The sequence below is a fragment of the Callithrix jacchus genome, chromosome 1 (genome assembly GCF_049354715.1).
Source record: "Callithrix jacchus isolate 240 chromosome 1, calJac240_pri, whole genome shotgun sequence".
Taxonomy (NCBI): Eukaryota; Metazoa; Chordata; class Mammalia; order Primates; family Cebidae; genus Callithrix; species Callithrix jacchus.
The window spans coordinates 96,138,098-96,154,959 of record NC_133502.1 but is presented as its reverse complement, the minus strand read 5'-3'; the positions used below and the strand labels follow the sequence as shown (position 1 = coordinate 96,154,959).

At 40.6% G+C, this 16,862-nt stretch overlaps 1 protein-coding gene across 8 annotated transcripts in view; it reads left to right on the top strand.

Annotated features, from left to right (window-relative positions):
• Positions 1–16,862, top strand: part of PIP5K1B (phosphatidylinositol-4-phosphate 5-kinase type 1 beta) — a 346,015-nt gene that overhangs the window by 94,706 nt on the left and 234,447 nt on the right. For 2 of the 8 annotated variants that reach the window (XM_054255089.2, XM_054255084.2), the window contains one exon: positions 14,513–14,636. The exons of 3 other annotated variants lie outside the window; for them this stretch is intronic. The gene's annotated coding sequence lies outside the window, so the exon portion shown is untranslated. Of the gene's footprint in view, positions 1–853; positions 896–12,516; positions 12,587–14,512; positions 14,637–16,862 lie in introns of those variants that run through there. 3 more of the 8 variants (XM_054255085.2, XM_078367082.1, XM_078367086.1) reach the window with 2 other exon arrangements.

The following is a 16,862-nucleotide window of genomic DNA, read 5'->3' as shown; positions in this document are numbered from 1 at the left end:
GTAGTATTGGCTTTCCTCTGAATCAGTGTACTACCCTCTGCCTGTACCCGAACTTTGTGTGTGTGTGTGTATGTGTGAATGGTTAAAAAAGCTGAGTCTCTACAGGCTGGTAGAACTACATTCCACACCTAACCTCACTTACAAGCTTTCTGATTTTAGGCAAATTGCTTAATCTTTCTGTGCCTTAGTCTTTTCATCTGTTAAATGGGAGTGGTTCTTAGAGAAATTTTCTATATAATTGTAAAGTTACTCATTCAGAAAACTGGTAACTTGAATAAATGGAAACCCAAAGAATATATATAATATATGGAATAATCCCCTATCTTTAGGGCAGATTTCCTGAAGGAAAGGAACAACAGTTTATCTATCTTTCCTAATACCAATTCACTGAGAAAGAACTCAGTGAATGTTTATTAATGGTGATAGCTAGTGCTTTGGAAAATGTGTGGGTTGTTTGCTCACAGAAATCTGTGGCGTGTGTGTCTTAATGTATTTGCATATTAGCAGGTGTTGTAGGCTGTAGGAAATCTTCCAGACTACAACTCTTGCTAGGGAAATGATGTTGCAATTTTTAATGGAATATGAAGTCAGTGAGTTTTCCTAACATTCATAAAAATTGCTGGGTTTCTCCTATTTCATTCATTTTTTCATAGAGAATTCAGAAATCTGCTTTAATTTTAACATGGTCTATCAATCTTTTCTTTAATTAGGAGAAGAATTTAAATGACATTTACTTTTGAGCAAAGTTTCATAAGACATGTATTTTAGTCATGTGAAAAAAATTAGAAAAACAAAATATACTGAAACAAATTACACCCTCTTTTTTTTTTTCTTTGTTTTTCTTGTACTTTAGGTTCTGGAGTACATGTGCAGATGATGCAGGATTGTTGCATAGGTACATACATGGCAAGCCGGTTTGTTGCCTTCATCCCACTGTCAACTATATCTGGCATTTCTCCCCATATCCCTCCCCAACCTCCCCACCCTTCACTGTCCCTCCCTTACCACCCCAAACAGACCCCAGTGTGTGATGTTCCCCTCCTTGTGCTCATGTGTTCTCATTGTTCGAACCCGCCTGCGAGTGAGAACATGTGGTATTTGGCTTTCCGTTCTTGTGTCAGTTTACTGAGAATGATGGTTTCCAGATTCATCCACGTCCCTACAAAGAACATGAACTCATCATTTTTTACGGCTATGTAGTATTCCATGGTGTATGTGTGTCACATTTTCTTTGTCTTTATGGCTGTGTAGTATTCCATGGTGTATATGTGCCACATTTTCTTTGTCTTTATGGCTGTGTAGTATTCCATGGTGTATATGTGCCACATTTTCTTTGTTGAGTCTATTATTGAAGGGCATTCGGGTTGGTTCCAGGTCTTTGCTATTGTAAACAGTACTGCAATGAATATATGTGTGCATATGTCTTTTTGATAGGATGATTTATAATTCTTTGGGTATAAACAAAACAATGGGATTGCTGGATCAAATGGAATTTCTATTTCTAGATCCTTGAGGAATCACCACAGTTCCACAAGGGTTAAACTAATTTACACTCCTACCAACAGTGTAAAAGTGTTCCTTTTTCTCCACATCCTCTCAACCATCTGTTGTCTCCTGATTTTTTAATGATCTCCATTTTAACTGGTGTGAGATGTATCTCAATGTGATTTTGATTTGCATTTCTCTGATGACCAGTGATGATGAACATTTTTTCATATGTTTGTTGGCCTTGTAAATGTCTTCTTTTGAAAAGGGTCTGTTCATATCTTTCACCCATTTTTGAATGGGTTTGTTTTTTTCTTTTAAATCTGTTTTCATTCTTTGTAGATTCTGGATATTAGGCCTTTGTCAGATGGGTAGATTGCAAATTTTTTTTCCCATTCTGTTGGTTGCCAGTTCACTCTAATGATTGTTTCTTTTGCTGTGCAGAAATTCTTAAGTTTAATTAGATCCCATTTGTCTATTTTGGCATTTTTTGCCATTGCTTTTGGTGTTTTAGTCATGAAGTCCTTGCCTGTGCTTATGTACTGAATAGTTTTGCCTAGGTTTTCTTCTGGGATTTTTATGGTGTTAGGTTTTATGTTTAAATCTTTAATCTATCTGGAGTTAATTTTAGTGTAGGGTGTAAGGAAGGGGTCCAGTTTCAGCTTTCTGCAGATGGCTAGCCAGTTTTCCCAACACCATTTATTAAATTGGGAATCTTTTCCCCATTGCATGTTTTTATCAGGTTTGTCAAAGATCAGATAGTTGTAGATGTGTGGTGTTGCCTCTGAAACCTCTGTTCTGTTCCATTGGTCTATATCTCTGTTTTGGTATCAGTACCATGCTGTTTTGATTACAGTAGCCTTGTAGTATAGTTTGAAGTTGGGTAGTATGATGGCTCCAGCTTTGTTCTTTTTGCTTGGGATTGCCTTGGCCATGCAGGCTCTCTTTTGGTTCCATATGAAGTTTAAGGTGGTTTTTTCCAGTTCTGTGAAGAAAGTCAGTGGTAGCTTGATGGGGATAGCATTGAATCTATAAATTACTTTGGGCAGTATGACCATTTTCATGATATTAATTCTTCCTAACCATGAGCATGGAATGTTTTTCCATCTGTTTGTGCCCTCTCTTATATTGTTGAGCAGTGGTTTGTAGTTCTTGAAGAGTCCTTCACATCCTTTTTTAGTTGTATTCCTAGGTATGTTATTCTCTTTGTAGCAATTGTGAATGGGAGTTCGCTCATGATTTGGCTCTCTGTTTGTCTGTTATTGGTATATAGGAATGCTTGTGATTTCTCCACATTGATATTGTGTCCAGAGACTTTGCTGAAGTTGCTTATCAGCTTAAGGAGATTTTGGGCTGAGACGATGGGGTCTTCTAAATATGCAGTCATGTTGTGTGCAAATAGAGACAGTTTGACTTCCTCTTTTCCTAATTGAATACCCTTTATTTCTTTTTCTTGCCTGATTGCTCTGGCTAGAACTTCCAATACTATATTGAATAGGAATGGTAAGAGAGGGCATCCTTGTCTAATGCCAGATTTCAAAGGGAATGCTTCCAGTTTTTGCCTGTTCAGTATGATATTGGCTACGGGTTTGTCATAAATAGCTTTTATTTTTTTTTTAGATAAATTGTGTCACTACCTAGTTTATTAAGAGTTTTTAGCATAAAGGGCTGTTGAATTTTGTTGAAGGCCTTCTCTCCATCTATTCAGATGATCATGTGGTTTTTGCCTTTGGTTCTAAATTACACCTTCTAATGAGAGAAGGGATGCAGGTTCATTTTAGAAACTGTAGAAAATTCTGGTAAGCAAAAAGTATTACACTTCACTGAGATGCCATTGTTCGCACTTCATGTATATTGTTCCAGGCTTTTCCTTTGTCTAAGTATGCATATGTGATTTTCATACAACAATAGCATCCTACTGTATATTCAGCTCCATAAACTACTTTTATTCCCCATATCATATACAGCAAATATTTTAAATATGCTTCTGCATTTTTTGATAGTTGCATGATATTTTGTTCTGTGGATCTACCACAGTTAAACCACTGTTACTCTTTAGGATATTTTCAATTTTTTCCTCAATTACAAACAATGTTCTGGTACATCTCAAGACCACAAACATTTCTTAGACTTTCCAGTATAAAATACCTAATTCAACTTTGTCCATTCTTAAAACATTTCTTTCTGAGCTGGTTTTGTTATTTATTTGATGGTCATGTTTGGAACTCCTGTGTGTGACTGAAAAAAAAAAAAAGTATAGTCCTCTTAAAATAATCTGCATTTCAGACTTTTCCCATGAGTCTAAGATAGGATTTTTCTCATTTGATCTGAACTAGAGAGTTTTGATAATGTCATCAGGAAATGTTGCTCCACGGCCGCCTTCTCCTCAACTAGAGTAACATGTAATTCAGGGCTAGTGAGGTTACCAGGAAGTCAGTTATCCTCACCACTGTGTCATTTGAATGAAAGAAAGGCTGGAGTACAGGGAGTGGGAAGATGAGGAAGAAGCCAGAGTTAGATATTTATTCCACTGATTGAAGGTCACCACTGTTTCCATCTTTCATAGCTATAGAAACTTGAGATCCCACATTTTCTTAGTTATCAAATATTGCCTCCAGTTGCCCAGTGAAACATCTCAGAAATTCTAGTATTTGGACATCAAAACTAGCATGTTTCTGTTTTAAGCCCCTAAAAATGACACCAAAATCCTTTATGACATGATGGTCAGTTTTAGGGTTATAAAATATGGCGATCATATTTATAGATCTTAGGAAAAGGAATAAAAGAGATGACTTAATTATTCATTTTTGCAATAAATGTTTGGAGAATGAAAACTTACTATGTATCTGGCCCTGTGCTAGGGCCTGGACTTACAAAGACAAGTGGACAAGTCCTTAAGTTGCTGTTGGTAATTAAACACATATATGTTTAATGTCCACAACGCTTTGTGGTTATTTGTTGCTGTGTAAAAGATATATGTTCAAGATGCTACAGGAACCCAGAGGAAGGAAATGCAAAGGTTTTTACAGAGAAAACTCTTTAGCTGGCTAATAAATGGATAGGCATTCCCCAGGGAGACAAGGGACACATGATGAGTTTCATTCAATATGTGCAAAGAACAGAGTATATTCTAGGAATTTCCAGGAAAGAAGAATTGCAATGTTGATTTAAAACATCTGCAGTAAGTACTGGGTTGAATTTTTTGTTGGTGATGGTGGTAGTGTTTACTAATTGTTTTTATTTTTCTATATTTCTGAGATTTAAAAAATCTCCATTGTTTATTCCTTTTTAGGAAACTACTAAACCATGTGATCCTGAAAGATCAGATGAAATGGATATGACTTACTAAGGAGTTTTTATAATTACTTCTTGTCTCAGTGACATACTATTTTCCTGCCTTGGATTTAATTGCTTAGAAATTATGGCTACAGATTCAGAAAGAGATTGGAAGAAAGAATAGATAAAGAATATATGGTTAAAATTATCTGCTAAATTTTTTTGCTATTAGTAGTTAATACTCCAAAATATGATAAAGATCACTGAGCACATTTTTTGGTTTTGGCATTGGAAAAGCCTTGGGCTGTATATTCCGTGATTTCAAACAAAGTAGATTTATAGTAGAAAGGAACAAGAGGTTTAGACTAAATAGAAATGTTGTAAGAGAGCCATAATGATCTTATTTAAATATTTTCCACATTAAATAAGGCATGTAGTACTCTTATGCTACTGCCATTATTTTTTAATAAATGAGTTTACATCCACGATGGTTTTTTTTAATTCTCCATAGAGTTCCACTTGATAGCCAATGTGAATATTTGAAGAAAACAATGTATTGGAGACGAGGTTTGAATTAAACGTTCTCAAAGTATAATGAATCCTTCATTGATTTTGAGCTTGTTTTATAAGAAAGGAATTTTTTTTACATTTTAGAAGCCTAATTGATAGAAGTCTGGAGAGCAATAATTGGGCTGAATTTCTAAGATGGTTTAAGATTGTTCACTTGGTAGATATTTCTTGAGCACTTACTATGGACCAGATATTGAACTGAATTAACTTTCTCTCTAGTTCCTAATGGACATGTGAAGCTGCTGGCTTCGTAGAGTTTACATTATAATGAGAGGAAATACACTAAAACAGTAAAAGGTAGTTAGTAGTTAGTAAAATCACTGCCAGTTACAAAAAATGTTAGGAAGGAAATAAACATTGGGCTGATAACTTGAACCACAGAGAAGCACTTGCTTTGGATAGAGTGGTCAGAGAGAATCATCATGGGCAAGGGGGAGGCATGTGCATGCACTTGAGGAATTGAAAGGAGGCTGGAGAGTGAAAGGAAGAATAGCATCAGGTGAATGTAGAGAGCTAGGCAGTCGGTGGGCCACACGAGGTCTCATAGGCCAAGGTCAGAAGTCTGGATTTTATTCCAATGTAACGAGAAGACATTAAAGGGTTTTATACAAGGCCTAACCTGAACCGATTTTCTTTTTAAGACCATTCTTTCCCTGTGGAGATGGAAGCAGGGAGACCAAGTAGTAGGATGTTATGTTAGTCTAGGTAAGAGATGTTCGTGACTGGGCTGAGGGATAGCAATAAGGATGGAGAGCAAAAGATGGTTTTGAGAAATCAGCAAGACTGGGGAGGGCAAACAAAGGGGAAGGAGAGAGAAATCAAAATTGACTGGTTGTCAATGAAGTTTACTGATGAGTAAACTTGGGAATGAAGTGACATTGAATTAGATGGGAAAGTTTGCAGGGACGGAAATAGAAAAGGGTTTGAGTTTTGTTTAGGACCTATCTCTAATATGCTTGTGAGGATTCTAAAGGGAGCTGTCAGTTGGACATATAAGTTCAAAGCTAAAGAAATCTGAATGCAGTTAAATTATATTTGAGATAACCACACCTTCCATCAATATGTTGGCTTTAATTTTAAAAAACATTTGGAATATAACTGGTAATACTGAAACTGTCTGTAGCATATATCCTCTGTTCATCAGTGACTAATTTTAGGACATATACCAGTTGTGCAAATGAATGAAGTCCTCTTAGTTGCCCTTCTTATCAAAATCCCAATGGCATTGGCATTTTTTTATAGAAATAGAAAAATAATTAAATTCATATGGAAGCACAGAGGAGCCCAAATAGCCAAAGCAATCTTCAGAAAGAAGAACAAACACTTCCTAATTTCAAAATATATTACAAGCCACAGTAATCAAAAGAGTATCGTACTCATAAAAATAGATGTATAGACCAATGAAATAGAATAGAGGACCCAGAAATGAACCCAAGCATATACTGTCAATTAATCTTCAACAGTTGTGCTAAGAATACACAATAGGGAAAGATAGTATCTTCAATAAATGATGTTGGGAAACCGGATATCCATATGTGAAAGAATGAAACTAGACTTTCATACCACACATAAAACCAACTTAAAATGAATTAATGACTTAAAGATAATACCTGAAACTGTGAAACTCCTAGGAGAAAAGCTAGGGGAAAGTCTTCATGACGTTGGTTTTGGCAATGATTTCTTGGATATGACACCAGAATCACAGGCAACAAAAGCAAAAGCGGACAAGTAGGACTAGGACAATTTCAAACTCAAGAGCTTCTGTACAGCAAAGTAAATGATCAACAGACTGAAAAGGCAACTCATGGAATGGGAGAAAATATTAACCACCTATACATCTGAAAGGGGTTAATATTTAAAATATATAGGGAACCCCTACAACCCAGTAGCAAAAGAGAAAATAAGGAGGCTGATTGAAAAATAGGCAAAGGACTTAAGTAGATATTTCTCCAAAGAAGACATACATGGCCCTGGCCTTCCCATATCAGGTTCCTTTGAGAAACTGAAAATAGTGATGGTGAAGGAGCTAGTGGAGATACCTGTGGGCAGCAGGTGCCCAGCTTGGGCCAGTGAGTGAGGAGAAGCCTCAGACACAGCATGTGGTATGTGGCTATTATTTCTTCTCTTGCCTGGGCCCTGCAAATGTTGGGGGTAGACCCTTCCTTTGGAAAGCTAGTCCTTGAGATTTGTCCCATGCCTTTCATCCAGCATCTAGACAGGGCCTGCACATGCACAAGTGTTTGCTAAATGAATGAATAATCCAGTATTCTTTGGTTTCTGTGGCCTGGGGAAACATGGGTATCTTTTTTTTTTTTTTTTTGGAAGGAAGGGAGGAAGGCAGGAAGGGAGGGGAGGAGGAAGGAAGGGATGAAGGAAGGAAGGAAGGAAGGGAGGAAGGGGGGAAGGAGGGAGGGAGGGAAGGGCAGGAAGGAAATCAAGCAATGAGAGAGACATTGCCGACCTGGATCTAGAGGTTTACAAGTTGATTTCTTTTTTTTTTTTCTTTTTTTTTGAGAGAAGGAAAGAAAAAAAAATGAGTAAAGGAGAGGAAGAAAGAGGAAGAGAAAGAGGGAGGGTGAACAGAAATATTGCTTTATTCTGAAAAAAATGGGTATTAATAATGGCCAATCAATGTTTCATTTAAACCTATGAGTAGGTGTGATGTGGTATTGACAAGAATGTATATTTTGTGTATTTGAAGTGGAGAACTCTATAAATATTTATTAAGTTTACTTGTTCCGGATCTGACTTTGAGTCCTTGATATCCTTATTAATTTTCTGTCTCATTGAATCTAAGTCTCTATGTATCTGGGATTTAGGATCGTTAGCTCTTGTTGTTGCATTGATCCTTTTACCACTGTATCTTTGTTGCTTTAAAATCTATTTTATCCAATACGAGAATTGCAACTCCTGCTTTTTATTTATTTATTTGTTTGTTTGTTTATTTATTTATTTTTGCTCTCCATTTGGTTGGTAAATCTTTCTCCATCTCTTTGTTTTGAGTCTTTGTGTATCCTTGCATGTGAAACAGGTCTGGATGTAACATGCCGTTGGGTTTTGGCTGTGTCTTTTGATTGGGGGATTTAGTCGATTTAAATTTAGGGTTACTGCCATTTGATGTTAACTGGCTGTTTGATCCATTCATTGATGTAAATTCTTCTTTATGTTGGTGCTCTTTACTTTTTGATATATTTTTAGAACGGCCAATACTGGTTGTTTCTTTCTGTGTGTAATGCTTCTTTCAGAAGCTCTTGTAAAGCAGACCTGGTGGTAATAAAATCTCTGAGGACTTGCTTGTTCATAAAAGATTTTATTTTTCCTTCAGTTGTGAAGCTTAGTTTGGCTGGATATGAAATTCTGGGCTGAAGGTTCTGTTCTTTGAGGATGTTGAATATTGGCCCCCACTCTTCTGGCTTGTAGAGTTTCTGCTGAGAGATCTGCTGTAAGTCTGATAGGCTTCCCTTTGTAGGTAACCTGACCTTTCTCTCTGGCTGCCCTTAGTATTTTCTCCTTCGTTTCAACCCTGGTGAATCTAACGATTATGTGCCTTGGGGTTGCTCTTCTTGAGGAATATCTTTGTGGTGTTCTCTGTATTACCTGGGGTTGAATATTGACCTGCTTTGGTAGTTCAGGAAAATTTTCCTGAATAATATCCTGAAGGGTATTTTCCAGCTTGGATTCATTCTCTCCATCACATTCAGGTGCACCTATCAAATGTAAATTTGGTCTTTTCACATAGTCCCACATTTCTTGGAGACTTTGCTCATTCCTTTTTAATCCTTTGTTCTCTAATCTTGTCTTCTTGTTTTATTTCATTAAGTTGGACTTTGACCTCTGATATCCTTTCTTCTGCTTGAACAATTCGAGTGTTTAAACCTATGCATACTTCTTGGAGTTCCTGTATTGTATTCTTCCGTTCCATTAATTCACTTATATTCCTCTCTAAGTTGTCTATTCTCAATAGGATTTCATCAAACCTTTTTTCAAAGTTCTTAGTTTCTTTACGTTGGGCTACAACATGTTCTTTTAACTCACAGAAGTTTCTTATTATCCATTCCCTGAAGCGTGATTCTGTTATTGGGATGCGCTCGTTCTCCATCAAGCCTTGTTCCATTTTTGATGTGGAACCATGATCATCTTTAGAGGGAGAGGCATTCTGAATTTGCGTATTCTCAGCCTTTTTACGCTGGTTTCTTTCCATCGTTGTAAATTTATCCTCCTGTCGTCTTTGAAATTACCAAGTTTCAGATTAGGTCTCTTGAGTGGACATCCAAGTTGTTAGTTCCCAGGGCCAGAACAGTGGTGTTAAGACTGATGGTGCTTTTCTGCCCAGGATTCTCCTGTCTGGCTTCCTTCTTGTGTCCGTAATAGGCGACTCTGCCTTCCCGGGGCTCCAAACCTCAGTCAGAAGGGGAACCAGTCTCGTTTACTCGGCGCTGAGAGCTGCGGCGCTGAGGTGCCGTCACAGCCGCCTGCGCCGGCCTCAGGAGTCGTGCTGGGGACCCATGTGGGTCCTCCAAACCTCTGTTAGAAGGGGAGCCAGCCCTGTTTACTCTGCTCCGAGAGCTGCCGCGCCGAGGTGCCGGTGAAACTGCTGCGCCGGCCACAAGAGTCGCGCTGGCGACCTGTGTGACTCCTCCACTGGGGTTCTTCTGCTCTGTGAGCAACCAGAATTTGTCTGAAAGTGTGGCGTCCTCTAGTTCTCTGAGCTTCCACTGAGAGCTGCAATCCCGAGATGTTAGCGATCGGCCATCTTGGATCATTCCCCCTGAAACATGGGTATCTTGAACTACCTTGGGTTCTACAGACCTCACCATTTCCTTTTTACTGATGTAACAAGGCCTTGAAGACCCATCCCAGTCAATCGCCCATGGAGAGAGTCTATGTCAAAAGGATGTTGGGCCTTTATGTGTGGTTCTACAGTTCATGCAGCACACAAAGCTGCTCCACTGAAGGGCAGATAGAGGCTGATTTCCAGCCTCTTCTCAGCTGCCACACTCTGCTATTGAAAAGGGGCCTTTTTCTTCGCAGGGTTAAATCTGCCCAGAGGTGGTATCTTTTTCTCATTTTACTGCAAGGGCATAGGCTTTTGCTAAATCAGAAAGGGTGCTTTTTGTCATTCAAACAAAGGTGTTCTAGGCTTCCCAATGTCATATGAGGGTAGGATATTTGGGTACCCTTGCTCCAGATTCTCCATGACTGTGAAGTTCTTGGGAAACTTGAGCTGTAAGTGTCCAAGTGTCCAAAGACTTTGAGCAGTTGTCTCCCTGTGCTTGCCTGTCTTCTCCCCTCATATAGAAACCCCAGAGAGGAAAAGTGTCGTTCCAGGTTGCAGGGTTCCATGCCCATTCCCAGGGCTCTCAGGCCTCTGAGTCAGCACCTGCTGGTATCACATAGGTGGATTGGGCCATAGATATGTTAACCCATTGCTCTGTTTCCAGAGCCTCTGCCTTCCTTCTGATAAGGCAAATTGAAATTGCGTGTGTGAGAGGGGATGGAGAAGGTGCTTTGCTTGAGCCAGGACATAGTCCTTTATATATATTTTTAAATTTTTTATTGGATTTTAGGTTTTGGGGTACATGAGCAGAGCATGCAAGACTGTTGTGTAGGTACACACATGGCAGTGTGCTTAGTCCTTTATATTCTGCTGAAAAATCTCAGAGGAGGGCTATCCAAGGGAAAATAACAAGCCCGGGCATGAGAGAACTTAGAATTCCAGGGGGACTTAGCAATATTAACACTAGGGAAAGGGCACTTTTTTTCCCCTATTGGATTGCTAATAATCACAACAATGTTAGATACTTCCTGGATTCCTTTCAGTTGGGCTGAATTGAAGAATTATAGGTTTATGCTGTTCCTTGATGCTGAGAAAAGAGGGTACGTATAATTCTAAGACATCTGCACAGTGGTGGGTGTTGAGGCAGCCTGCCAGGTGGGAGAGATTTGAAATATATTCCAAGACAAAAGATTTGGAATTGTTTTTTCCTGCTTTCAAAACCATAGGAATTGACAGGGTTTCATAATAAGATTACAGAGTTACTCCTGGGAATATAATATACCACTTGAAAGAAGTACATTCGGTCAGGCTGGACTGAATCTCATCAAATAGATAAGGGAAAGTCCAGAGTTAATTTTTCAATTAGGGACAAGGTTGCTTTGAAATTTCAGTGCTGTAGATACACCTGAAAAGAATATACCGAACTCAGACACACCTGAGTATGGTTTGAAGCCGAAGAAGCGCATGCTCCAAACTAAGCCCCAATCTCACGTTAAGAAGCCTTCATCATTTAGAGAGACCACATCACAGGCTGTCCGTACTTTGCTTTTTGACTGATGTTAGGTTGAATTCTGATGGAATGAATGATGGGGGTTTGCCCCAGCATATTACCGCCAACTTCAGCCCTTGAGCCAGTCTGGAAACAGGCAATAGAGAGTGAAGTCAGTGTGTAACCATCACAGAAAACAGATTAGAAGAAGTTACCCCACCAGATAAATGATGAGCATCTCTGGGTGAGTAGATTGATAGCCGCTTTTATTTTCTTTGTGATTTTTCTTTTTCTAATATTTCTAAAATAGATATGAGTTATTTATAATGATTTTTAAAGTTATTCCAAAAGAGAATCTATTCAAAGAAACAGAAACTTTGTGAAATGAACCTGGAACAGAAAAAGGAAAAACCCTTATGGAAGTATTCAAAATACTAAATTGGTAGCCATCTTTAGTTTTTCATTTCAATTTGATGCTTGAACATGCATTGATTATCCAATGCTAGAGGGAGGAGGAAGAAAACATTTATGAAGCATCTTCTTAATGTGTAAGGACTAAAAATGAGACATCCTTTCTGAGCTCAAGGTAGCTTACATAACAGAAATACTCACATATGCATTAAACTTTCCATTTTTGAGTCTGTTCATGTGCCAGCCACTGTGATGGATAGAAAATGAATGGATGGACGGATGGATGGTTGGATGGATGGATGGATAGATAGATAGAGGTTATTGCCTTCAAGGGGCTGATAGTATAGTAGAAAGGGAAGAAATTTAAACTGAGCATTACAATATAGTCAGCAAGTGTCACAATAGAGGTTGTCCCAGAGCAAGCAAGCACAGAGAACAGACACTGCCCTTTGCCTTGGGAGGGGTAGGAGAGGATTTATAAGAGGAAGTCATGCCTGCGTTACATCTTGGAGGACAAAGAGCACTTAGCCCGAGAGTGAAGAGGATGTGGCATGCCAGGCATTGAAGTGTGTACAAAGGTAAGATGCAGAGAGAAACACGCATTCTGAAAGCTGACAATCATCCCATATGGCTGCAATTGTGTTGGGGGTGGGCTCTGAGGAGAGATGAGTCATGAGAGGTCATATGCTGTGCTAAAAACTCTGAGGTCTGCCCTGAAGCAGTGGGAAGCCCTTGCAGGATTTTAAAGAAGGAGAGTGACTAGACAGATTTGCATATAGAAAAGTCCTTATAGCAATGTTGTTCCCCAAAAAGGCAGACTAATTAGGAGGCTAGGACAGGAATTTGTGTTAGAAATCTCAATTAAGTTCGTATAAGGGAAAATGCAGAGAAAGACTCAGAGTCAAGGAACATCAAGGAGATTGATTGGAAAGAGCTTAATTGATGTTTTGTGGGGATGGTGTATTGAGGAGGAATTGGAATGCCCCCTTGATTTCTGGCTTGGACAACTGGATGCTAATGATGGCATTCTTTGAGCAAGTTGGGATATGAGAAGCTGCAGTTGAAGCATTTTAAATTTATAGTGCCTGCAAGATACTGTAGAAACCCTAAAAGCAGCTGGGAATATAAATCTTGAGCTCAGGAAAGCAGTCTGGGCTCAAAGAGTATTTGGGAGTCGTCACAAGTAGGTTGCAGTTAAAGCCATTGATGATGGAAGAGATGATTCAGAAGCAGTGAGAAGAAAAGGATTCAGAAGACCGTGAGGAACTGGAACATTTAAGAGACAGTCAAAAAAGGAGGAAGCCTGACAGAGAGCCCAAGAAAAGGTGTTCAGATAGGTGGAGGAGAGCCAGGCATACCAGGAAGGGAAAACCAGGCATATATGGAGGTCATGCTCATGCCATCTCCCAAGTCCATCATCCGTGGGATAAAGGACAAAGAGCAAATGCCAAGTGGTAGAAATCCCCATGCCGACTGAGTTTGCCTCTAACAAGTCTCTCTGGATGTAAATGTCTGTCAACACCTCACTGCTAGAATTTCTGGGAATACACGTTCCTTATTTGTTTAACTGGACACATTGCCTTCCTAAATAAAACTAGGATCCTGTTAATAAAGCACATGGGGAAAAGGGATTTGGGGTCTTTGGGGTAGGCAAATGGCAGTGTTGGCCACGTCAGGTAGCCAAGGGAAGAGGGACAGTCAGTGAAGGGGGACTGGCCATTCATCAGTTCAGCACAGATTTGAGAGCCTGCTGTGTGCAGGGCACTCAGTGTCAGTGCCTCAGAGAAGTCAAAGAAGGTCATGAATGAAATGACTGCTTGGGTGAAGCAACAAGGAGTCCACTCATGAACTAGAGGTGGTTGTCCGGGAGGCCAGATTGCTGTGCCTCCATGAGCATATGGAGGGGCAGGGGTAAAGATGGAGGATGAATAATAGTAGTCTTTTGAGGAGTTTGACTTTGAGCATAAAGGGAGTGGGATGATGCTGCAGCCAGGAGGGAACAACAGGGTGAAGAAGAGGTTTCAGGAGACAGAAGGAAAGGTCTCAGGAAGGAGTTCACATGCTCATATTCTCAGAGTGAAGAGCCACATGAGAGGAAGTAGTTGATTCAGGAAAAAGAATATCTGATAGAGCTCCAGACAGGTATGTATTGTGGGGAGTAGAGAACATACCTTAGCTGTGCATCAGAGAGGGACAAGGATGGGTATGGATGCTCATAGTTCACAGGTGGAAAGGCAGGAAACAAAGGGCCCACTGTTCCTCTGGGAGGCAGGGGGCAGGATGCAGAGATTGCTGGGTAGTGGACTTAAGGAAATAAGCGAAGTCATTAAATAAGCAGTATTAGCAGAGAGGTTAAGAGCCTCTTTGGAACTGAACTGTCTGTACATTCCCAGCCTAGCTCCAACTGTATGACTTTGGGCAAGTTATTTATATATTTTATGTAATTCTTTTAGTTTTTGGTTTCTTCTGTTTTGAGTGACAGTGTCTCTCACTCTGTCATCCAGGATGGAGTGCAGTGGCATGACCATAGCTCACTGCAGCCTTGAACTCCTCAGTTCAAGTGATCCTCCAGGCTTGGCCTCCCAAAGTACTGGAACTACAGGTGTGCACCACTTCACCCAGCTTGAGGCAAGTTATTTAACCTCTCTGTTGCCTTTGTTTTCCTCTGCAACCAAACAATGAGGATAATAACAGAAGACTGTTCCTTGGAGTTGTTGGAAGAATTAAATGAGTTAATTTGTGTAGTACTTGTCTGAGTGCCTGGCACAAAGGAGTGCTTCATATGCATTGCTATGGTAATTATTATTGATAGGTCTGAGAGCATATGCAGTCCAGGGTCATCTAAACATCTGACTATTCCAGAATTTAAGTGTATTGACCAAGGGCTGTGAGGGCACAGTAGAGGAAGCACTGCATTCTGCAAGGAAGTCCTTAGGGAGAAGCATTTGAGATTGGCACAGCCCTGGAGAGGCTAGCTCAAGTAGAACAAACACTGTTGGTGCGCAAGAGGCTGTCAGAGCACCTGCCACATTTGCAGAGGCGGGAGCCCTCTAAGACTTGAGAGGGCTCATGTGGGGCACAGAGGGCCATGTGCAAAGGCCCTTCACCTCAAGGGCAGGAAGAATGGTGGAGGAGTGTCCAGAGCAGAGAGTGAGCACCAGTTTCTTCTGTAGCCACGGGAAGGTTGGGAGCAGGGCAGTGAGGGTCCACTCTGTCTTGTGGTGCTCCTTCTGGTGAGAGTAGCAAAAAATAGTCATCACAATACTGAATGTAGGGAGTGCGCACGGTGTGCCAGAAACATTGCAGTCCTGTAAATCCAGACAGTATTAACGACTGCCTTGTGAGAGAGGTACTGTTATGTTTTCTATCTCCCAGATGAGGAAACTGAGGCACACAGTAGTTAAGCCACTTGAGGAGGCCATACAGCTGGTGTGAGGCAGAGTCAATAGTGAAGCTAGTCATGGTTGTGACACCAGAGCCCCTTCCTGTGACCAGCAAGCTGTTATCACCAGTCACATTAGGGTGTGGCTCCCCAGAGGGGGTAGTGAGAAGTGAAGATTGGAGTGATGGCCTCAGCTAGGCTTATAGCAGCTTACTGATATTTTCTGTCTTAGTCAAGGAGAGTTTGGCTGTAACGACTGGAAATTCCTGCAAAGAACTCAAGTGAATGCTGAATGGATTGTGAAGATACATGGGCCCTTCCAGAACCCAGTTGCTAGCTAGGGAGTATGGCTAGACATCGCATAGCTGGGAAGTTGTCAGGCTGTAGCAGTACCTCTGTCTGTCTGGAAACACAGGGCCTTCTCTATGCAACTTTCTACAGTTTGAATAAATTACAGCTTTCTTAGTTTCACTCTCCCATGACCTTGGCTAGCCCTGGCCCTACCTGACCTGAAAAGTCCAGGGCCAAAACCACTTGATTAACTCAGCCCCTGCATTGTAGATAAAGTTCTTGCTGTGGATAATCTGCTGGTTTAGCCAGGTTCAAGTGTCCCTCCTTGGTTCCTTTTGCAGCTGGGTTAAAGGTGGCACAGGTTACCACCAGGCAGGAAGAAAGCTGCTCTGAGAACTCCATGATCTTCAGTAGTTAGTAAAGCTTGCACACCTCATCATCTTGACTTAACCCCTAATCCTGCACTCGTCAGTCCTTGGCTTTGCTCAGGTTCTGACGATGTTTTTGTTGTAAACATCACGTGGGCTCCTTCCTTTCCACCTGCAGCTCTGCCTTGGTCTTTCAGGTCTTCATCCTCATGACTATTGCAGCAGGCTCTCGATTCACCCTTCAAATCTGTTCTTCCCTTCCCATTTTATCTTGCCTTCTTTTAAGCATTATTATTATTATTATTATTATTATTATTATTATTATTTGAGACGGAGTTTCGCTCTTGTTACCCAGGCTGGAGTGCAATGGTGCGATCTCGGCTCACTGCAACCTCCGCCTCCTGGGTTCAGGCAATTCTCCTGCCTCAGCCTCCTGAGTAGCTGGGATTACAGGCGTGTGCCACCATGCCCAGCTAATTTTTTGTATTTTTGGTAGAGACAGAGTTTCACCATGTTGACCAGGATGGTCTCGATCTCTTGACCTCGTGATCCACCCGCCTTGGCCTCCCAAAGTGCTGGGATTACAGGCGTGAGCCACCACTCCTAGCCGGAATATTATTTTTAAAATATTTATTGGCCTCCACAAAAGCCTTCAGCAGATGTTTCTTGATTTGTCATATTTGTGGCTGTCTCCCAAGGCCATCTAGCCTGCCACTAATCACCCTCTCCCCCTTGAATTCCCATCACATTAACACAGGATAATTTTCTCTCACCAGACACGCCATGGCCCTTTCTTTCTGTGGGTCTGCTCCT